This window comes from Mastigoproctus giganteus, chromosome 2 (assembly GCF_048544385.1).
Source record: "Mastigoproctus giganteus isolate SK-2022 chromosome 2, ASM4854438v1, whole genome shotgun sequence".
Lineage (NCBI taxonomy): Eukaryota > Metazoa > Arthropoda > Arachnida > Uropygi > Thelyphonidae > Mastigoproctus > Mastigoproctus giganteus.
This window is the reverse complement of record NC_143576.1, coordinates 26,699,507-26,723,984: the sequence shown is the minus strand read 5'-3', so window position 1 is coordinate 26,723,984 and position 24,478 is coordinate 26,699,507. Positions and strand designations below refer to the sequence as shown.

At 38.2% G+C, this 24,478-nt stretch overlaps 1 protein-coding gene across 6 annotated transcripts in view; it reads left to right on the top strand.

Moving 5' to 3' along the window:
• LOC150089228 (lipid transport auxiliary protein 1) overlaps nt 1–24,478 on the top strand; it is a 199,454-nt gene that overhangs the window by 131,328 nt on the left and 43,648 nt on the right. The window lies entirely within an intron of this gene.

The following is a 24,478-nucleotide window of genomic DNA, read 5'->3' as shown; positions in this document are numbered from 1 at the left end:
TACTTAATACTGTGCTTCATTGATTTTGAAAGAATATATTTGAAAGCACTGACAACAAGGCACATGTGCTTCCTCTGCAACTAGTACATTAAAAGGAGACAAAATTTTGTAAAAAACAGAAATAGAGAAAGAAAAATCCACAACATAAGATGCTGCCATGATCAGTTCTCTCTCTTTCTCTCTCTCTCTCTCTCTCTCTCTCTCTCTCTCTCTCTCTCTCTCTCTCTCTGACTTTCACTTACACTTACACTTAATAAACTTTAGGTGAAAGTCAGACTTATGCTCTCTAATATCATTTCAGCAGTTTATTCACTTATTTAAAGAGGTGCCTCTGTAGCCAGGTGGGAAGGAGCACCAGTGCGTAGCACACGCTCCTTGATTAGACTGGGGTTCGAGCCCATCACCACCAAATACGGAGGATGTGGAAAGATCAGGGAATGACCACCGCATATCTCGGAGCAATATGGCCTTAGTTGCTAATGCTCCTAAAAACCAAATAACAAACAAACAAACAACTTATTTAAATAATGCATTTAGATGCTATCTTCAGTGGCCCCAAATGCCAGGTGATAGTGTCCAAGTGTTTTTTTACTGTGATATATAGAGTGCTCTTTCAAAGTGATCTAGTTCATTTCTAGTATTTTTCTCTCCTCAGTTTACTAAAAGCGGTTCTATACTTGAAAGGTTTCGAGTAAGAACCAAGGAAGTAAATCCATCTTTCTTTTCTTATTAGCATTAGTAAAGACACATGATGTAAGAAAGCAAACTTATATAGCATCAGCCAAAAAAAAAAAAAAAAAAACCCCTTCCCATTTCACACATCCATTCACTCCAGATGTTTGTCTAGTTCTGCCTTGAACTTAAGTTGTTGACCTACACGACAACAGATGGAACTTTGTTCCAACTTTCAACCACACACTGGCTAAAGGCAAACCTCAGAACATCTATCCTGCAACTGTCTTTCTTTAATTTGAACTTATGTCCTCTCAGGCGATTATTCTGAGAAAGAGGAAGAATCCAATCAGCATTGAGCATGCTCAAACCATTCCAGGATCTATACACCTCAATCAGGTTCACAGGTGCCTAGTCTCCAGACACTAATTTGCAAAACTTAAGACTTTCTTTGTAAGAGCAACCATATGTTCCATTCACTAATCTTGTTGCCCTTCTCTGTACTTGTTCTAACAGCTCTACAGCCTTCTTAAAATGAGCCTCCAGACCAGTATACAGTACTCAAGGTGTGGCCTGACCATTGCCGTATACGAGGGGATAATCACCTCCTTATCACTGCTAGAAACTTTTCTGTATATTATCGACAATACACCATACGCTACTTTTGCAGACCATCTGCTCTGCTCAGAAAACTTCATATCTGCCTACACAATTACCCCCAGGTCCTTTTCATTCTCTACCACTGTCAGTGTAGTACCACACAATTGATACTTTACTCTGGGGTTACTGCTTCCCATATGCAGTACTTAACATTTGTCAATGTTAAGTTTAGAACTTTTCTAAACCCTGTTGCAGCAGTGTATTGTCATTAGTGTCATTAAGAGCCCTGCCTGCCTTCGTATCGTCTGCAAACTTGAACATTAAGCCTGATATATACCATCATGAGTATCATTAATAAATACAGAAAACAACAATGGACTCAACACTGAACCCTGGGCAACTCCACTAATAACATTAGTCCCCGAAGAGTAGTGTCCATTGATTATCACTTTCTGTCTTCTCCCACTCAACCATCTCTTTATCCATAATAGCAATTTATCTCCAATGCCACAATGCTTCAATTTGTGCAGCAGTTTTCCATGTGCAACAGTATCAAAAGCTTTTCTAAGTTCCAAATTGATATCAACATTATTCTTTGCATCCAGTTCCTTTGTGACTACATCATAGTATCCAATCAAATTGGTCAGACAAGACTTCCCCTTAACAAACCCATGCTGTGTCTGAGCTATAACTGAAGTCTTGTCTAGACGATCCTGCAGTGCTTCTTTAACCAGTGCCTGCATTAATTTCCTCGGAACAAGTTAAACTAACAGGTCTGTAATTACTTGTGTCACCTTTTGATTCTCCTTTGTGGATTGCGGCCACGTTTGCACATCTCCAGTCCATGGGTACCTCCCCTGAGTCCAAGGAAGCTCTCATAACTATGACTGAGTGTTTCTAACTTTCTTTGCTTCCTCTTTTAAAGTAATTGGATAGATTCCATCCACCCCAGGTGCCTTTCTTACATTTATCTTTAACAATTTCTCCTCCACTTTGCTCTCAGTTGTTACAAAATCATCTAGCTTACTGCCAGAGTTTAATACACCTCTGGCATTCCGTTTCCTGAATAACTCCTCATGTGTGAATGTAGATGCAAAATATTAATTTAGTTTGTTAGCTACCTAAGCAGCATTATCAACAGTTGAACCATCAATATCAAGGGGACCAATCTGGTTCATCCCCCTCCTTCTAGAGTTTACATAAGTAAAAAACTCTTTGCTGTTTTCTTTGCATCCTTTGCCAAAGATTTCTCGTAATCTGCCTTTGCCTGCCTAACCTCTTTGCTACTTGGTTACAGACCAGCTTATATCTATCATAGGCTTCCGTGTCACCTGTTAATTTATATGTATACCATGCATTTTTCTTCTCTACCCCCCTGTCTAATTAGTTCATCTGGCATTCATTTAGGTCTAAATCTTGAACAATATTTCTTAGATGGTATGAAAAGCCTAGTAGCTTCCAAGATTAATTCTTAGAATGTTCCCATTTTGAATTTGCTTTTAGTAACATCATTAGTTGGTCCCATCACATAGAATTTAAATATTGTCTCAGACCTCCGTAGTCACCTTTACGAAAGCAAAAACACTTCCCTTTACCCCTGATGGTAGTTACCTCTTTGAGTAAATCCCACTTCACCACACTGTGATCACTCCCACCTAGTGGTTCCTTTATCTGCAGATTCTTGATGCATGAAGAATCACTACTGATAATCAGATCAAGAGTATTACTCCCTCTAGTTGCCTCCCAAACATGCTTCTGTAGAAAACAATCTTCCAATAAATTCACAAAAGCCTTGCTAGTATGTGAGTGACCAACCCACAAATTCCAGTCAATATCTAGGAAATTAAAATCCCCCATTATAAAACTCTCTGATTTACTGGCCCACTGTTTCTCTGTACAGTTGTTTATTCTACTTATCAGAGTCATTAGACCTATGACACACTCCTACTCTCAATTTTGATTTCCCAGTGCTTATATCTCACGAAACTGACTCAACATTGCACTGTCCAGCCTTGTCGACTGGCTGTACTTCTTTGATTTTATGTTTCTTAATCAGTAGCGTAACCCCTCCTCCCTTCCTATCCTTCCTACACACATTGCATTCCCCAAATTCCAGTTCTGCATTCCTTATATCTGTGTGACCCCAAGTCTCTGATATCCCAACAATATCTGACCTTTTGATGTTCTGACCAACACCTCAAATTCATAAAATTTATATACCAAACTCCTAGCATTGGAGTTTTTTTTTTTTTTTTTTTTTCAACATTGACCTGTACTAGTTAAGTAATTCCACCAGTCTCCTACTCTTAATATCATTGTTGCCAATGTGTACAACAGTATCACCTTTTGTGCCATTAAAAGATTATATCTGCTCTACAATTTGTACACACAAGTATACATGCACCTGTTCCTATTCTTAGCTACCCTAACACAGCCCATGTATTTTCTTGTTCCACAATGATTCCCAGCAGTCTCTGGAATCACCTGCACCTTGTTTTCCAGATTGCTGCTGATTCCAATAGAAGCAGTGCAAGAATCACTTTCACCTCTGCCAGCGGCTACTGTTGATCTATTAGTCTGTGTATCCCCCCCCCCAAAGCTAGCAGGTTTCCGACCCACCTAACACTGCCTCGATAGCATCAGCAAATATTCTTGCACCCTTTCTATTTAAGTATATCCCATCCCTGTAGAAGCAATCTCTCTTGTTTTTTTTTTTTTTAAGAACATTAGCAACTAAGGTCATATTGCTCCGGGATATGCGGTGGTCATTCCCTGACCTTTCCACATCCTCCGTATTTGGTGGTGACAGGCTCGAACCCCGGTCTAATCAAGAAGCGTGTGCTATGCACTGCTGCTCCTTCCCACCTGGCTATATCTCTCCTGTTAAGAAGCACAGACCAGGCTGAGAAAAATTCTACCCCTTGAGCTCTGCACAATCTCTCCAGGGCCGAATTGATCGACAAGGCTCTCATCATATACTCCCTCCTATCGTGTCTGGGCAGAATTGCAGACAATTTCAAATTCAACCCTAACTCTCAGTTTTTTTTTTTTTTTTTTTTCCAAAATTGACCTGTACTTGTTAAGTAATTCCACCAGTCTCCTACTCTTAATGTCATTAGTGCCAACATGTACAACAATATCACGTTTTGTGCCATTAAAAGATGATATCTGCTCTACAATGTCATCAACTTTTGCCCTAATTGTTGTTGGTGATTCTTGACAATAGAATCACCAATAACAACAATTAGTTCCTTTTGCACCAGCACATTCTGCCTCGGGGGATGCTGCTGCTGTGTTGCGTGATGTTCAAGTGCAAGCTGTGGCATTGAAGTGGGCAGCTGAGAGCTTGATGGGCTGCTCAATTTAAATCCTTTGACGGCATCTACCCTATCCTTCAAGCTCTCATATAAGCCCATAACAATGCTGAGTTGGTGCCTGATTTACTCACACTCCGTACATCACGTACACACAGACATTCCCCTTGGCAATATCATGTCCCCTTCCTGATTGCTCCACAAATATCAAACAAGCAGTGCATTTCAAAAGGCTGTGATTCAGAGGATATCTGTCCCCCCTGTCTCAGTTCTCCCCTTTGCCACAGTACTCCTCTTAGTTTGAGCCATTTGCTTTGCTGCTCAGGTCTGAATCATGATTTCGATTCAATTTCAAATAAAATTTCAATACAAAAATATAACCCCAAACTTATATCCCATTGTTAAGATTATAACACTATATATATATATATATATATTTCAGTATCTAGTATTATCTCAGAGTTACATTATATGACTTTCTTATCTCCTGTCAAGTTATATGTATTAATTTTTAATGTTACATTTATAAAATCTAGGTTATATGTACAGTAAACCCCTGCTATTTGCGGTATCTGTATTCGTGGTTTCGCGTATTCGTGATCGCCGATTTAATATAAAACGAAACCTAAAAAAAAATGTGAATTTTAATGCGCCATGAATATTTTCCACCATAAAAAAACATGGGTGTGGCTAAAATTATCTTTCCCGGTCAAAACAGCGCTCAGTGGGTGGGGGGAGGGGGGTGACAAAATCGCAATCGTGACAATTTCGCTAATCCTTGTTCAGTATGTGTTATGCGCTTGTCATGGAGGGTTTCGTCGTTTGCTTTTAATTTATATGCTTAAAAATTGAATAAATTTATCAATTGATAAATTGATATTTATCATATCAATTTATAAATTGATATGCTTACAAAAATGATAAATCTACCGTTTTGAAGTGTTAAACAGACTTTTTCGAGTGTGTTAACGGAAGAAAGTGACTATTGTGGACAAGTTCTTTCTAACCCCTACAAAAATATGGCTACGAATAACAAGAGAAGTGTGAAAATATCAAAGAAGGTGATGACATTAGCGAATAAAATTGAGTTATTAGATAAAATTTCTAATGGTGAAAGTCAGGAGCGGATTAAGGTCGGTTGAGGCCCTGGGCCCAGAAGAAAATATTGGGCCCCTTAAAAAAAAGAGAGACAGGGAAAATAAAAATACATGTTAACTATTTTTTTTAAATAAATAAAAAAATATTATGTACTATTAATGCTTTATTTCCAGTAAAATTTGAATATAATATATGTATAATATAATTAATAATAGCATAATAATAATCACAAAGTTTTGAACTAATAGTTGAACTAATGTGTTCAACTAATTTGTTGGGGTTTTGCGTGGCCCCTTCAGAAGTCGGGGCCCAGGGCGCACTCTGTTAAATCTGCCTCTTGTGAAAGTGTCTCCTCAGTGGCAAAACATTATAAAATCAATGAGTCAATGATAAGATCAATCAAAAAATCGGAAGAAAAAATCCGCCGTAGTGTCCGTGAAAACGTGCTAATTGCTTCAAAAATTTGCTGTGTAACTCGTGATGTTAAATTAGAAAAAATGGAAAAAGCTTTAAATCTGTGGATAGAAGACCGAACTCAAAATAAAATTCCGTTAAGTTCACTCATCATTCGTGAAAAGGCAAAACTCCTTTATCAACACTTTAGCGAAACTGGTGATAGCACTTGCGGGATAAGTTTTTGCTAGCAAAGGCGCTGGTTTGAAAGATTTGTTTGAAATTTCTAATAAATATTACATTTAATATTAAATTGTTTCTTATTTTCATTTCGATGCTATATGCTTGCATTTCACTATGTACTGTCTATGTACATAGTCATATTATGAAGGTACATATAATACATACATAGACAAAATTTTAGACTAGTTTTTCTTATATATTTCATACTTTGGAACGGAACCACTTGATTACTATGGGAGCCATAACTCAGTATTCGCATTTTCGGTATTCGCGATATTTCTCATGAACGTAACCCCCGCGAATGGCGGAGGTTTGCTGTATTTAGTTAAAAAAAGTAAAATTTAAATGACAATGAAATTTAATAAGATTAGTAAATTTTACTGATTAATTGATACTACTCTACTCTACTAAGCTAACAGATTTCTAATACACTGCTACGTGTTTCGCTATGTGTTAAGTATTAATTACTTCCAAAATCATGCTGTCTAAATTCAAAATAAATCTACTTATAGAAAATAATTTAATATAACAATTAAGTTATATTAGATATATAACATTAATATAAATATATAACAAGTTATATTAAATTATATAACAATAAAATTCCTGGGTATAACTCCATGCACAAGTACATGGGGGGGTGACCACCCAGGTGTGAACCAACGTAAGCAAGGGTCGAGGTGTGGCACCCACACCACATGGAGGAATGCCACCCCTCTATGCTACCAGGCAGTACTAGGTGGTAGATGACTCTCATCAACCGGTGCAGTACCACCACTTTGCTTATTGGAGGCTTGAAGTGGTGGAACCCATGTTTAGTCTCTAGAGCTAAGTTTCGGTCAACCCTTCCCTATCTCTTCCATCATGCAGTATGATTGATGACTTTTGAGGTTATAATGAACATCTTGGCTAGATCCAATATTCCTTACATTTCGAGGTTACAGCTCTAAAACGGTGTTCGCAGGTCGGCCGCTAGTTAGTACACCGGACCGAACCTATTGGTAACTCTCTAGGGGGCTTCCAGATCAGCTAGTGTATAATCTCGCTACCTCTACTCTGCCAGAAAGCGACTGGAGGGAGTCCGAGTAGTGTGTATGTGGGGAGCATTGTCGAGGCGACGTTATGTCAAGGATCTGGCTATATTCTTACCATGTGTGTACGCCATATCTAAAAATTTCATTACTTCATACAGCATGTCCCACCCACTTTTTCTTACTATTGAATACACCATGAATTGTCAAACTAATAGAGAAAGCTTATCTGTGAAAAGATATAAATCTCCCAAGCACTTCCTAATTCATTTCACAAGTATATGTGGTCTCAATTCTAATCTCAACGAACCCTTTCCACTTGCAGTCTGCCAAACACCGTGTACTTTTTCTGACAGAAACTCAGTTATCAGTTGATTCAACTACTGCTCATCTCAGATGCCCAAATTATTTGCTGTATGATTCCTTTCGCCTCAAAGATGGTACTTTTGCATATGTCCGTTCTGATATTCCCTGTCAGAGACTTGGCAATTTGGAATCTCCTCTCTTTGATCTTCTCTGGCTGAAAATCTCTCTACCTCATTGTGTGAAATTCATCTGTTGTCTCTACCATTCTCCCAACTCCACTAATCACTTGGAACTCTTTGACTTTCTCTCTTTGCAACTTGACTTTCTCCAGATCTTTCCTTTCCTAACAGTGAGGTAATTTTCCTTGGTGATTTTAATGATCACAACTCCAGCTGGCTTCCGTTTTATAGTCACCCCGACCCAGCTGGTCGAGATGCTGAGACTTTTGCAATTACTAATGATCTTGCAACAGATTGTTCATTTACCTACAAGAATACCAGACAATCCTAATCATACAGCCAACACGGTTGATCTTTTTCTCACAAACAGCCCTTCTAAGTACATGGTCGAAGTGAGAGGTCCTTTAAGCACTTCAGATCAGAACCTGGTGATTGTCTCATCTCCAATGGAGCCTTTATTTCATGGCTAGTCACAACCGCTTGTTGTTTCGTATTACAAGAATGCAAAATGAGATGACCTGAGAGATTTTTTTTTATTCTTTTCCTTGGTCAGATTACTGTTTCAAAACTTCTGATGTCAACGTTTGCTCAGATCGTGTCAGTGAAATTATTCAGGAATGGAATCCTTCATCCCAAACTCCACTTTAAAATCTCGTCCTTTATCTAAACTTTGGTTTTCCAATAAATGTGCTAAGGCTGTTCAAGAGAAGAATGTTGCATATCGTAATTGGCTCGTTTCTAATTCTTCAGTTTCATTTTCTGCCTACACCAAAGCTCACAACAATTGTAAAGCAATTATTAATCAGTCCAAACTAGAGTTTGAACAGGCTAAAAGTAGAAAACTTGCTTCTTGCCCTAATGGTAGCCAAGCATTCTGGATTCTTGCCAAGGCTATTGGCTGCAACTTTTGTCCATCTCTGCTCCCACCTCTGTCCAAACCAGATGGTTCTGTTGTCACTTCAGCCAAGAATAAAGCTGACCTACTAGCATCCCATTTTTCTTCCAACTCATGTATTAACGATCTTGATAAAACACCTCCCACCATTCCCAACGTGCTCCATTCAATGCCTCCTGTGGTCTTCCGTCAAAAGGATGTCAGAAGGATTTTGACGAATCCTGATGCTAAGAAAGCTCCAGGTCCTGATGGTATTTCTCCACTTGTTCTCAAAACCTGTGCTCCTGTACTTACTCCTATTCTTTGCCACCTTTTTTCACTTTCTTATTCCCAAGGTGTTTTTCCTTCTGCTTTGGAAATTTGCTCATATCCAGCCAGTTCCTAAAAAGGGTGACAAATCTCTCGCATTCAATTAGAAACCTTCTGTCTGATCAACGATTGCCAGTATGGATTCCATCAGTCTCGATCCACTGGTGATATTCCGGCTTATCTTACCCATTTATGGACTAATTCAATGGAAAGGTTCGGTGAAACACATGCAGTTGCTCTTGACATCTCAAAGGCTTTCGATCGCATTTGGCATAAAGGTCTTCTAAACAAGCTTCCATCTTATGGAGGCGCCTCCGTAGCCAGGTGGGAAGGAGCAGCAGTGCGTAGCACACGCTTCTTGATTAGACCGGGGTTCGAGCCCGTCACCACCAAATACGGAGGATGCGGAAAGGTTAAGGAATGACCACCGCATATCCTGGAGCAATATGGCCTTAGTTGCTAATGCTCCTAAAAACCAAAACAACAACAACCATCTTATGGTTTGCCAACTATTTTTAGTAATTTTTTATCCAGTTTTCTCTCTGATTGCTCGCTGAGGGTGATGGTAGATGGCTCTCTGTCTTCTTACTTCTCCACTAATGCCGGTGTTCCCCAAGGTTCAGTTCTTTCCCCCACTCTTTTCCTTTTGTATATTAATGACCTTCTTCCATTGACTGGAAATCCTATCCATGGTTTTGCCGATGATAGCACATTGCATTCCACTTGCCATTTTGAGAAATCTTGCCCTGCCCAGCTTCAACTGCTTCAATCAGCTTCAACTGCTTGAAAATCTGCTAGCAATTCCTTAAATGCCGATCTTAAGATAATTCTCCAGTGGGACAAATACAACTTAGTTGATTTCAATCCTGCTAAAACTCAGTCTTCTCTTATATCTTGCAAAAAGGATTCTTCTCCTGTGCTTATCTTTAGTTACACTCTGATTTCCAGGCAAAATGATATATCTCTTTTGGGGATTACCCTGACTTCTAATCTCTCTTGGTACCAGCACATTACAAATATTGCTTCCTCTGCATCTAAAAAACTTGATTTTCTCTTTCGCTCTCGGCGTTACTTTTCTTCCAAACAGCTGCTCACTCTGTATAAATCGCAAATCCGCCCTGCCATGGAATATTATTCCCACATCTGGGGTGGTGCCCCCAAAACCCCTCTCAGGCTTCTTGATTCCATTCAGAAGAGGGCAGTTAGGTTAATTAATGATTCATCTCTAACAGAGTCTCTCCACTCGCTGTCTCACAGACATACTGTTTCTGCTTCATGTCTCTTCTGCGGATACTTCCATGGGCACTGTTCTTTCTTCTGAATTGGCTTCTATAATTCCTGCTCTCTCTTTCAAAACATTCCGAACACATGCCACCAACAGCCAACATCCATTTACTGTCCAACTTCAAACTCATAGAACCAACTTATCTTCCTCGTTTATTCATTCATCTGCCGTTTTCTGGAACAACCTTCCTTCATACGTATTTCCTGAAAATTACAGTCTACAGAAGTTTAAGTCCAATATCAACAAATATCTTATTTCGTCTTCTCAACCTCCAACCCAAGCATGGTACTAAGTACTATAGGTTCTAATACCTCTCGTGTTTGGGGTTTACAAAAAAAAAAAAAAAAAGTCAATAAAACAGCTAAATATTATTAAAAACTTATATTCACAGGAGCTGCAAAAACTTGTCCAACATGTGGATTAGATGCCATTACTGATACTAACTAATAACCTACAAAATCTCTGGCTAAGTTCAAATTAAACTAAGTATCGTTACTAGGAATATAAAGCTACTTCTAGAAAATAAAGTAATATGACAATTTAAGTCAATAAAAAAGCAAAAATTTAAGAAAAACTTCTCTATTAGTTGGAGCCGTAAAACTTCGGCTTATTAAAAACGTATTATATTTGTTAACTTCTTTACTAACAATACTAATTTCAGTAGCCACTAACACTGGTGGCAACACTTCTGACTCCACATGGCAGGGCTAGAAACATGTATAAACAACATGGATTATCCATCAGTAGAGCAAGCACACTCTAATCAAGGAATCATGCATGAAAAGGATCATGGGCATTCACAGGCTAAAAAATTAAAAAAGATTCTTATCTTTGCAGGAAATACTGTTTTCCCCTCCTTATGCATTCACTGGATGCACAGCATATCTGACTGCACAGTTACCCGAGGTATTTTTCAATTTCCACTACCCTGTGTATAGTACCACATAGTTCATATATTATCCGAGGTCGCTGGTAGTGGGGGATTCAGGGTAGGGAGCACCGGGGCACTTTCCCCCCTATCGTTTTTCAGAGAATTTACACCAATCATTTAAATTGCTTTTAGCTACAAAAAAAAAATTCTTATTTTTTTTTTTTCATTATTAAAAGGATTTTTATCTATTTTTACATTGTGGCTCAGCTATTTTCAACTGACTACAGTTGGCAACAATGATGCTGATGTGATGGCCATTCTAGTTTGAGGCGTCATTTGGTCATGCGTAATGTTTACTTAAAAGAAGTTCAGGCTTTTGCTGTGTGTCTGTCTGCCAATCACATTACATTTGAGTGTCGTATTTTTGTTCTGTTCTGTGCAATATTTTGTGCCCATTTGTGATGGAAGGGGGGCACAAAATAGTGCCCCCTCTGTCATTTTTTTCTCAATCAGTCACTGGTCACTGCTACCCATATGCAATACTTTGAATTTGTCAGTGTTAAACTTCAGTTGCCATTTCTCAACCCATCTTCCTAACTTTTCTAGATCCTGTTGCAGTAGCATACTGTAATTAACCACCCTGCCAACCTTTGTATCATCTGCAAACTTGGACATTAATCCTGATATACCTTCATCAGTATCATTAATAAATCTAGAAAACAACAATGGACCAAACACCGAACCCTGGGGGGAACCCACTAATTACATTAGTCCACAAAGACTAGTACCCATTGATTACCACTCTGTCTTTTCCCACTCAACCACTGCTTTATTCATAGCAGTAACTTGCTCTTATGCCACACTGCTCCAGTTTGTACAGCAGTCTTTTATGTGCAACAGTATGAAAAGCTTTCCTGAAAACTGAGTGTATGATATCAGAATTATTTATTGCATCTAGTTCCTTTGTGACCACATAATAGTATCCAATCAAATTGATCAGACATACATTTCCCCCTAACAAACCCATGCTGTATCTGAAGTATAACTGCAGTTTTGTCTAGATGATCCTGCACTGCTTCTTTAACCAGTGACTCCATTATTTTCCCTGACACAGAAGTTAAACTAACAGGTCTGTAATTACTTGTCACCCTTTGATCCCTCTTTGTGAATTGGGGATATATTCACACATCTCCAGTCCGTAGGGACCTCCCCTGAATCCAAGTCTTTATTAAAGCAATTTGCTTGTTTCTGTTAAATGCTATGCCTGTGTTTGAAAATACAAAAATAATTCACGTCCACATACTGACGTCATTACTCCTAGATATGTTGAAGAATGCTATGTGCAAATTTATTATACCAATAATTTTTAAATCCTCCACTTATATTTTGGAAGTTGATTACCAAAACAGACTAAACCAGAAGGATGATTCTGACTTCAACATAGTCATTTCTTTTACCAAGTTCATGGAGTGTCTAAAACAAGAGAAGACTATTATTTTTAGCAAATAAGTACTTTATTGCCGCATTTGGCTACCTAGTACACAAGTTGACATTGAAAAATTATTCTTATAAATATTGAAGAAGCACAAATTTCATGAATTGGCAGTGTATCATTTTCAAATTTTAGATATTTTGTGGACATGTTCTTTGCATCTTTAAAGGTAAATAAATTAATGTTTTGCAGCATTAGTTTAGTCATTTGCTGTGTGAGAACAGATGCTATTATGAAAGAAAGAAAGAATTGATGTACAGTGGTCCTTTGTTGGGGAAATGACAAGTGCACAAGGAAACTTTACATATAAGAAATTATCCTCCAGTCATACTTGATATTTTAATAATTCCTCATAGCACTGCTGAGTGTGAGAGAATATTCAGCTAGGTGAGGAAAAACAAAAATGGAGTTCAGATCTCTTTATGGGGAAGTTGGAAATTCTCTTGACAGTCAAGTCTAGACAGCATGGCTACTGTTATAAACAAAACTTCAACTTAGCATTTTTGAAGAAAACAAAGTCTTCAATAGTCTTTCTTGAAGCAATCATAATCAGTTGATGTCTAATAGAAAATCTAAATTGAAATCCAGAAATAGAAATATTCCTAGGGAAGCTAATGTTTGAATGCTGACTGTACTGATAAAAAAATCCCTGTCTATTTTAATATAAAATGTGTATATTGTAGTGAAATTTAATTTCAGTGCAATGTAGGCTTAACCCCCCCCCCCACCTTTTCTAAGTACTCCTGTTTTCTTCCTAATTAATGGTTAACTGAACTTCAGCCTTTTTAAAGACAAAATGTGGTAGCTGCCGTTTGATGTTTGGGTCCCTCCTGATCAGTTTTGTTTGCGAGAGTCCTCTGTTTATGCCATTTAGTACCAATCTAATCACGGGAATGATATTGAGGGCCTTTTGAGTCCACTTCCTGAGACTCCTCAAAGACCACGAATTTCTGTTAATTAGAGATATCCTTGCAACTAATAACCCAAGAAATTCATCAATGAATTTGCATAATTTATATGGTCATCATCCCCCATAAATAGAGTGATATTAGCACCAGCCATACAGTGCAAAGAAACCACAAGTTTTTTGCTGCACCAGCCAAAAATAAAAATAATAAATAAATAAAGCTATATAAAATAGATAAAAAGAAAATAAACAACTCGTGTGCTTCTCTTTTCATATAAGTAAGTAACTACCTAGCTGACCTTTCAGTTTCCTTTAGCTGTCAGCCCAGCCCTCAGCTGCCCACAAAGGTAACTTATTCCAGTAATCAACGACACATTGTCTAAAAGAAAACTTCCTATAGTCAGCCCATATCTCTTTCCCTGTAATGTGAATTTATTGCCTCAATTTCTGGAATCACTTATGACTGAAAATTTCACCTTCATTCATTTTAATTATTCCCTCACAGAGCCTTTATAGACCACAATCAGGTTTCCCCCACTAAAGTGCCTTGTAGCCACACTCTGCAACCCACACATTCAGTCTTTCTTCATACCATTGCCTTTTTTGCAGATCTTGCCTGTCTTTGCACTCTTTGAAGAAGTTCAGTGTTGTTTTTTGCTGTGGTCTCTGTACTTTAATACAGTATTCCAAGTGCAGTCTTAAAATTGCCTAATACTGTGGGATTATTACCTCTTTATCTCTACAAGCAAATGTTTGATAACTCATTGATAGGGCACTATGGGCCTTCTTTGCCACTTGTCTACACTGTTTGGAGAACTTCATGTTAACACAAATAACTCCCAAATCCTCTACTGTTTTTAATTGAACTCCAAGTGTTATTCTGGGGTTGCTATTTCCCGAGTTTAAAAATTTGTATTTTGTTGCATTAAAACATATCTTCCACTTCTCTCACCATTCTTGTAGCCTGTACAAGTAATCCTGAAGGAGTGCTGCTTAGTACTGATCATTAACAACTCTTCCAATCTTTTCATCATCTGCAGATTTTGATATTATATCCTCTACCCTTTGCTGATATCATTTATGAAAATCAGAAACAACAGTAGTCCAAGAACTGATCCTTGGAGGACCCCACTTTTGACATTACACCAGTGTGAAGAGTAATCATTAATCATAACCTCCTGCCCTGCAACCATCCTGTGATCCCTCTTAGAATCTAAGCCAATCCCAACATGTCCCAACTTATACAGTAACCTCCTGTGAGGGACTAAGCCATACGCTTCTAAAATCCAAATGAAGTGTTGAAATTTTTCTGACTGTGAGTGACTCTGTCAAAATAGCTAACTAGATTAGGTGAACGTGATTTTCCTTTAACAAAACCTTGTTGTGAGTTCTTCAGAATTCTATTAATATCTAATTATTCTGTATCGCACTCTTGATCATTGACTTCATGATTTTCTATATCACTGAAGTCAGACTGACTGGTCTATAGTTACCCACTTCTTTCTTAGAACTGCCTTTAGGTAGTACATTGGTACTTCTGCAATACAGAGGAATCTCTCTTGAGTTCAATGGTTTCCTCATAATTTACCTAAGTGGTTTAGTGCTCTCTCTCTCTCTCTCTCTCTCTCTCTCTCTCTCTCTCTCTCTCTCTCTCTCTCTCATGCCATTTCCTTCAGAATTACTGGGTCATCAACTCCAAAAGTTTTTCTAATAAACAATGACCTATAATTTCAATATTGCTAATTTCATATTTATTTCTCGGCCTCGTCGCACAGACTTCTCTCTCTGTGAAGGTTCTTTTGTCTGTTAGGTGCCTCCGTAGCCAGGTGGGAAGGAGCAGCAGTGCATAGCACACGCTTCTTGATTAGACCGGGGTTCGAGTCCGTCACCACCAAATATGGAAGATGCGGAAAGGTCAGGGAATGACCACTGCATATCCCGGAGCAATATGGCCTTAGTTGCTAATGCTTCTAAAAACCAAATAACAACAACAAATAACATTTTGTCTGTTAAAGATAATGTGAAGTATATGTTAAATTCCTCAGCAGTATCAGCTGCATTGTCTAAGATCTCTTCATGCCCATTATGGATGAGATCAGATCCTTTATCTCTTAACCCAGGCACGAAAAATTTCTATTAAACTGATGTGACCAGTAAAGTTCAAGTGTAGACTGATTACACTGGTCGGCAACAATTTCCTCCCTGAAATAATTTCAACAGATTCTTGTAGGAAATATGTTCAAAAACTCAGATATGAGTTTTTGAACATATTTCTCATCCATATTAAAAAGTTCTCATCACCCTCATTTTTCAAATATCTTAGGTTAATGACAAAAACCCAAGACCTGTAGTTGGTTTAATTGTCATTTCCATGTGTTTATTTATTTATTTTTTTTTTTTCCTGAGCATTCGGGAACTTTCTACATTTGAAAATGATCCAGAATGTTCTAGAATATTGTTACGTGTGGAAGAAAGGTCAGGATGTTTTTGGAAGGTTCTAGAACTTTCAGTGGAGTTCTCTAGAAACATTGAGTCTTCTATAAAACTTCTCTATCAGTATATATAGTGGGTTCTGCACCAAGCAAGAAGTTTCATATTTTAAAGTGTACGCATTTCAGACAGCGAGTGGTGTATTAGCATTAGCATTTAGCATTAGCATTAGTAGAGGCATTTGATGCAAGAAAGCAAGCTTATGCAGCATCAGCCAAAAAAAAAAAAAAAAAAAAAAGTAACATAAATAAATAAAAATAACCACTTCCACTTCACCCCTCTGTTCGTTCGAAATACCTGTCCAGCTGAGCCTTAAACTTATTTAGGCTATCAACTTCCACGACAAGGGATGGAAGTCTGTTCCACCCACCAACCACCCGCTGGCTAAAGGCAAATTTCCGCACATCTATCCTACATCTGTCTTTCCTCAATTTGAATTTATGCCCTCTCAGGTGATTTTTCTGAGCTAGAGGAAGAATCCCATCAGCATTGAGCATGCTCAAACCATTCAAGGCTTTGTACACCTCTATCAGATCACCCCGCTGGTGCCTAGTTTCCAGACACTGTAATTTGCAAAACTTAAGCCTTTCTTCGTAAGAGAACCCCTTTGTCCCATTCACCAATCTAGTTGCCCTTCTCTGTACTCGTTCCAGCAGCTCTACATCCTTCCTGAAATGAGGCCTCCAGGCCTGTATACAGTACTCTAGGTGTGGCCTGACCATTGCCTTATACAAGGGAATAATCACCTCCTTATCCCTGCTAGAAAAATTCCTATATATCATTGACAATACACCATGAGCTACTCTTGCAGCTCGTCTGCACTGCTCAGAGAACTTCATATCTGCCTGCACCACCACCCCCAGGTCCCTTTCATTCTCTACCACTGTCAGTGTAGTACCACAGAGTTGATACGTTGCTCTGGGGTTGCTGTTTCCCATATGTAGTACTTTACATTTGTCAATGTTAAACTTCATTTGCCACCTCGAAGCCCATCTGCTCAACCTTTCCAAATCCTGTTGCAGCAGCATAGTGTCAGTAGTGTCCTTGACAACCCTGCCAACCTTCGTATCGTCTGCAAACTTGGACATTAAGCCTGATATACCATCATCAATATCATTTATAAATACAGAAAACAATAAAGGCCCCAATACTGAACCCTGAGGGACTCCACTAATAACATTAGTCCACGATGAGCAGTGTCCATTGATTACCACTCTCTGTCTTCTCCCCCTCAACCACCCCTTTATCCATAGCAGCAACTTGCCTCCAATGCCACACTGCTCCAATTTGTGCAGCAGTCTTCCATGTGCAACAGTATCAAAAGCCTTTCTAAGATCCAAGTATATAATATCAAAGTTATTCCCTGCATCCAGTTCTTTTGTGACTGCATCATAGTATCCAATCAAATTGGTCAGGCAAGACTTCCCCTTAACAAAACCATGCTGTGTCCTAGCTATAACTGAAGTCTTGTCTAGATGATCCTGCAGTGCTTCTTTCACCAGTGCCTCCATTAATTTTCCGGGAACAGAAGTTAAACTCACAGGTCTATAATTACTTGTGTCAGCCTTTGATCCCCCTTTGTGAATTGGGGTCACATTTGCACATCTCCAGTCAATGGGTACCTCCCCTGAGTCCAAGGAAGCTCTCATAATTATGGCTAAGGGTTTGCTTACCTCCTTTGCTGCCTCCTTTAATATAACTGGATAGATCCCATCCACCCCAGGTGCCTTTCTTGTGTTTATCTTCAACAATTTCTCCTCCACTTTGCTCTCAGTTATTACAAGATTCTCTAGCTTACTGCTAGAGTTGAATACACCTCTGGCATTCCCCTCGCTGAATAACTCCTCATGTGTGAATGTCGATGCAAAATATTCATTTAGTTTGTTAGCTACCCGAGCAGGGTCATCAACAGTTGACCCATCGATCTCAAGTGGACCAATCTGATTCATCCCCTTCCTTCTAGAGTTTACATAAGTAAAGAACTCTTTGCTGTTTTTCTTCGCATCCCTTGCCAAGGATCTCTCGTAATCTGCCTTCGCCTGCCTAACCTCCTTTGTAACTTGGTTACAGATCAACTTGTATCTATCATAGGCGTCCGTGTCACGTGTTAATTTGTATGTATCCCATGCATTTTTCTTCTCTGCCATATGCCTCATTAGTTCATCTGACAACCATTTAGGCCTAAACCTTGAACAATATTTCTTAGTTGGTATGTAAAGCCTAGTAGCTTCCACGATAAGTTCTTTGAATGCTTCCCATTTTGAATTTGCTGTTGGCAATATCATCAGTTGATCCCACTGTATAGAATTTAAATACTGTCTCAGTCCATTGTAGTCGCCTTTACGAAAGCAATACCCCTTCCCTTTACCCCTAATGGTAGTTACCTCTTTGAGTAACTCCCACTTCAGCACACTGTGATCACTGCCACCAAGTGGTTCATTTATCTGCAGATTCTTAATGCATGAAGAATCACTACTGATAATCAAATCAAGAGTATTACTCCCTCTAGTTGCCTCCCGAACATGCTGATGTAGAAAACAATCATCCAATAAATCCACAAAAGCCTTGCTACTGTGTGAGTGACCAGCCCCCAAATTCCAGTCAATATCTGGGAAATTAAAATCCCCCATTATAAGACTCTCTGATTTACTGGCCCACTCTATTTCTCCGAACAGTTTCTTATTATACTCATCAGAGTCATTAGGCCTATAGCACACTCCTACTCTCAATTTTGATCTCCCAATGCTTATGTCACACCAAACTGACTCGACACTGCACTGTCCAGCGATGTCGACTGGCTTCACTTCCTTGGATTTTATGTGTTTTTTAACTAATAGCATAACCCCTCCTCCCTTCCTATCCTGTCTATCCTTTCTGTAGACATTGTACTCCCCAAATTCCAGTTCTGCATTTCTTATATCTGTGTGACACCACGTCTCTGAAATCCCCACAATATCTGCCTTTGATGTTTTGAGCAATACCTCAAATTCATCAAATTTATTTACTAAACTCCTAGCATTGGTGTACACACAAGTATACATGCACCTGTTCTTTTTCTTAGCTACCCTAACACAACCCATGTGTTTACTTGTACCCCAATGATTCCCAGCAGTCTCTGAAATATCCTGCATCTTATTTTCCAGGCTGCGGCTCATTCCAATAGAAGCAGTGCAAGAATCACTTTCACCTCTGCCAGTGGCTACTGTTAATCTATTAGTCCTTGTATCCCCCCAATCTAGCAGTTTTCCGACCCACCTAACATTGCCTCGATAGCATCAGCAAACATTCTTGCACCCTTTCTATTTAAGTGTATCCCATCCCTGTAGAAGCAGTCTCTCCTGTTAACAAGTACAGACCAGGCTGAAAAAAATTCTACCCCTTGAGCCCTGCACAATCTTTCCAGGGCCGAATTGATTGACAGGGCTCTCATCATATACTCCCTCCTATCGTGTCTGGGCAGAATTGCAGACACTTTCAATTTCAACCCTAATTCACGGCTTTTTTTCATCAGTGACCTGTACTTGTCAAGTAATTCCGCCGGTCTCCTACTCTTAATGTCATTAGTGCCAACGTGTACAACTATATCACCTTTTGTGCCCTTAAAAGATGATATCCGCTCTACAACGTCATCAACTTTTGCCCCTGGCAGACATACCCTGGTCCTATTCCACCTATCCTTTTTACAAAGCATGTTTCCCGTTTCCCTGACAATAGAGTCACCAACAACTACTAGTTCCTTTGGGACCAGCGCATTCTGCCTTGGGGGTTGCCGCTGTGTTCCGCGATGACCAAGTGCAAGCTCTGGCATTGGTGTGGGCAGCTGAGAGCTTGATGGGCCCCTCACTTGTAATCCTTCGAGGGCATCCACCCTATCCTTCAAGCTCTCATATAGGCCCATAACAACGCTGAGTTGTCGCCTTATCTCCTTACACTCCTTGCATCGCACACACACAAAGACATCCCCCATGGCAGTATCATGTCCCATACTTGACTGCTCCGCAAACATCAAGCAAATAGTGCATCTTACAAGGCTGTGATTCAGAGGACAACTGCCCCCCTCAGTTCTCCCCTGGGACACAGCATTCCCATTAGCTTGAGCCCTTTGCTTTGCTGCTCTGGTTTGAGTCATGATTTAGAGTTATTTTCAATAAAATTTCGATTTCTGTACAAAATTAAATCCTAAACTTGTATCCAAACACAGTTATAACGCTATATTTATGTTTCAGTAACGAGTGTTATCTACGGAATATTTACGTTTCAGTAACGAGTGTTATCTACGAAATATTTACGTTTCAGTAACGAGTGTTATCTGCGAAATCCCTTTATATAACTTTCGTATCAAGTTATGTATTAATTATTTGTTTTTACTAATTATTTATGTTACGTAACCTAAGTGGTTATATGTATAATTAATTATGTTAAATAAAATTAATTATATTACGTTTGTAATCTAAGTCGTTATATGTATTTATTTAAACGTACAATTTAACTGCTAACGAAGTTCAACTAACGCTATCTAGTACGGTATATCGTATACAAAGGCGGGAAAATTACGAACGGTTAGCGGAGTTGAAACACGTGGAAACCTTTACCGATACTTTTATGCAATTACAAGGCCGAGTAAAGAATAAATACACCAAATTAATCAGAAAATCACAAAATAATGTTATACTACTAAATTTAAATCAAAAGTTTTAGAAAAACAATAATTTCAAATCAATAAATAAGAAAAATCCACTTAGCGGCTTTGAAAACGACCGTCTGTAGTAGCCTCGTCAGCAGAACTCTCAATGTTAACAAATGTTAACAAATGTTAACAATGTTAACAAATGTTTTAGTGAATTAGCACTTGTAAACAAGTGTTGTGTGCATTAGTCTAAATCATGAACTGTGTTTAAATTAGAAATAAAAATCTACAATTTCTTAATTGTGTTCTTATGTGCACGTACCTCAGCCCTACGTGAAATATATTGTGTTCTTGCCGAAATAAGCCTAATAGGTTTTGCTACATTTGCGGAGAAGTGGTGTTATAATCGAAGCTGTGATCTGGAGGCTTCATTTTAGGAAGGATGTAGAGTTATTTGAGCAGGTACAGAGAAGGGAAACAAGATTGGTGAGGGGAATGAAGGGGGGTCTCTTACCAAGAAAGGCTTAAGTTCTGAAAAAAGCAGCAGCAGGAGTCTAGGTACCTCCGAGGAGATCTGATTGAGGTGTATATGGCCTTGAATGGGTTGAGCATGCTGAATTCTGATGGGATTCTTCCATTTACTCACATTACAAACCTGAGGGGCCATAAATTCAAATCGAGGAAAGACAGTTGTAGAATAGATGTGCGGAAATTTGTCTTTAGCCAGCAGGTAGTTGATTGCTGGAACAAACTTCCATTTGTCATTGCGGAAGTTGATAGCTTAAATAAATTCAAGGGGGAACTTGAGAAAGTTTTAGTGGGAAAGGATGTGTGAAATATATTTTTTTTTTTTTTTGGCTGATGCTACATTAGCTCATACACTTGCTTTCTTGCATCACATGCCTCTACTACTACTACTACTGTCACAACTTTTGAGAAAAGCCTGTGAATTCTATTTTGGATGTAAGGTCGGAGATCAAGATAAAGTCTGAGCTCCAGAGATTTCCTGTAGCTCATGTTCGAGGACATCAACAGGCTGGCTTAGAGGTAGTTATAAATTGATGCATTTTGCTGTTCCAGTGATATGGCGGGAACCTTGAGATCACATAAACGATTGTTGCTTTTGCATGACCAGTATTTCTGGTTTTTCTGGGAAATCCAAGCATAAAGTAGAGTAGCCCAACATAACTTCTGCTCTAAGGCCAGTTCTTCACAGTTATACAATGCCAGTGCCAAAGCCACCAGAAACTTATGTACTTGACTCAGATTCAGTATCGGGAAAAGGGGGCTCCAGAAGATGCAGAACCCAGAACAAGTACAGATCCAGACTTTTCAACTCTTGATACCACAAAGCTGCATCTAATAACTTAGGCAGAATTGAACGATTTGGACCTCTCCAAAACCAAGATTCGGTTACCAGGATCGTTGCTTCAACAGTGGAATCTTCTTGAAAAGGGTGTCAAGGTGTCTTTTCATACGAAGAGACAATCTAACATAATGACCTATTACTCCATGGATGGTGCTTTGGTTTATTATAACAAATCCGGGAATTAATGAAAGATACATCTGGAACACGTCCCCGAACAGTTGAGGCTTTTCATTGATTCATCCAAGGTCAGTTTGAAGGCAGTTTTACTCCATAATCTAAATAAGTATCCATCTATATTATTGGCCCATGCAGTTCACATGAAGGAAACATACAAGAACCTACAGGGTTTGTTTTCAAAAAATATGCTATCGAGAATACAAAAGGAATATCTGAAAATGGAATATCCGGAATATCTGAATATTGACCTAAAAGTGGTAGCTTTGCTGACTGGGTTGCAAGGTGAATACGCTAAAAGTTAAAAAAAAAAAAAAAAAAATTTTTTAAATGGCCAGACCATTCAGAAATTACACCAGGCCAGAAAAATTTAGCACAATGTGCTTTGGTGGATAAGTCAAAAATCTGTTTACCTCCATTGCACATCAAGCTACAAAACTGATAAAAATATTTGTGAAAGCAATGGACAAAAAAGGAGATGGATTTTCCTGTTTGAGGCCAAAATTTCTTAGTTAGTGAGGCCAAGATAAAAAAGGAAATTTTTTTGTGGGTCCTGAAATCAAACTGTTATTCCAAGATGAGGAATTCACTAAAAAATTAAATTCTACAGAAATAAGAGACTGGAAGACATTCAAAAATGTCTGCTGGAACTTTTTAGACAATGAGAAATCACAACATTACAGTGAAATTGTGGATGATCTAATTTTAGAATACAGAGAATTGGGGTGCAGCATGTTGCTAAAGCTTCATTTTTTGTATTTCCTTTTAGACTTTTTTTTCCTGAAAACTTGGGAGTGGTCTCCAATGAACACAGTGAAAGGTTTCACCAAGATATTTCTCAAATGGAAAAAAAGATACCAGGGAAAGTAAAGTCCAAATATGTTGGCAGACTACTGTTGGAATCTCGTACTGGAGATACCAATGGACGTTAAGGGTTCAGTCTGATTATAAAAGGCAAAAAATGACAAAATATTTGTTATCAGATAAACATTTTTGTAAATAGAATAAGGTTAATAGAATTTACCTTATTTTATTAATAAGGTTAATAAAATTATAATCCACAAAAATTTTAGTGGATTATAATTTTATTATTGCAAATTTATCATAATTTTAATGTATATTTTTAATGACATGGTTTTTCTGACAAAATGGCTTCCATCACTAGAAGTTGCATGGGGTTTGATATTTCTGGGTTTGGGTTGAGGTCTTCAGCTGCGATCCTGGGGTATTGAATCATTCATGGGCTGAAGGTGAGAAACACATCTTTGAGTTTTAAATTATGATTTGTTAATTCATCGGTATTATAGGAGGTAGGATAAGAATTTCTATAAGACAGAGTAAAGGTAAATTCCTTTGTATATTCTTAAATGTTAATATAACGTAGGATATATTGATTCTTTGGATGCTCCTACTTACATAGCAATCATACTGTTAGATACTATATAGCAGTTACAACATATACCAAAGGCATGGATGAGTAATAGAAGTAATAATAAGTAATAATGTAAAGCCCTCTGGGACAATGTGTTGAAACGTTCGCTGCTGGCATCAAAATATAAAGTCATCGGGTGCTGGGCTTTAGTTATACTATGCAATAACTGACTTTCATGTGTATACTATAATTTTATATTAGTAATTATCTTTAGAAATAGTAATCATTATTGTTACTTTAAAATACATAATATCAATTAGGTAAGCACACCTTTACTTTTCGAATGAGGTTTAATTTAATTATCAATTTTTATGGTAATCAAATAATTTTTCTTAATTTCAGTCTAAAATACCATTCAAACAAGAAAAGGGTATTGAAAAGAAAAGCCATTTCTCTTGAGGAAAATATGTATTTTTGATTGGCTAAAAGAAGGTGAGAAATCAACAGCAATTGCTAAGGCTTTAACGAAGCAACAGTTTGGCAATAAAAATAAAAATAATAAAAAAAAGAGAGAGAAGCAAAAATAACAACTGGTGTTGCAGCAGGATCGGTGCAAAAAAAAAACATGTCATGCACGAGATTCAATTGTTGAAACAACGGAAAAACCCTTATGATTTGGATGGAGGACAGCACTGAGAAGCGGGTGCCCTAGGTGCCAGTATAATCAAAGAAGAAGCTATGAAGATTTATAAATTTCTTCAGGACACCAGCCAGTTCTCTTCCAAACAAGTTGCATGTTCATGAATTTCTACCAGTAAAGGCTGGTGTGAAAATTTCAAGAAATGCTTCAA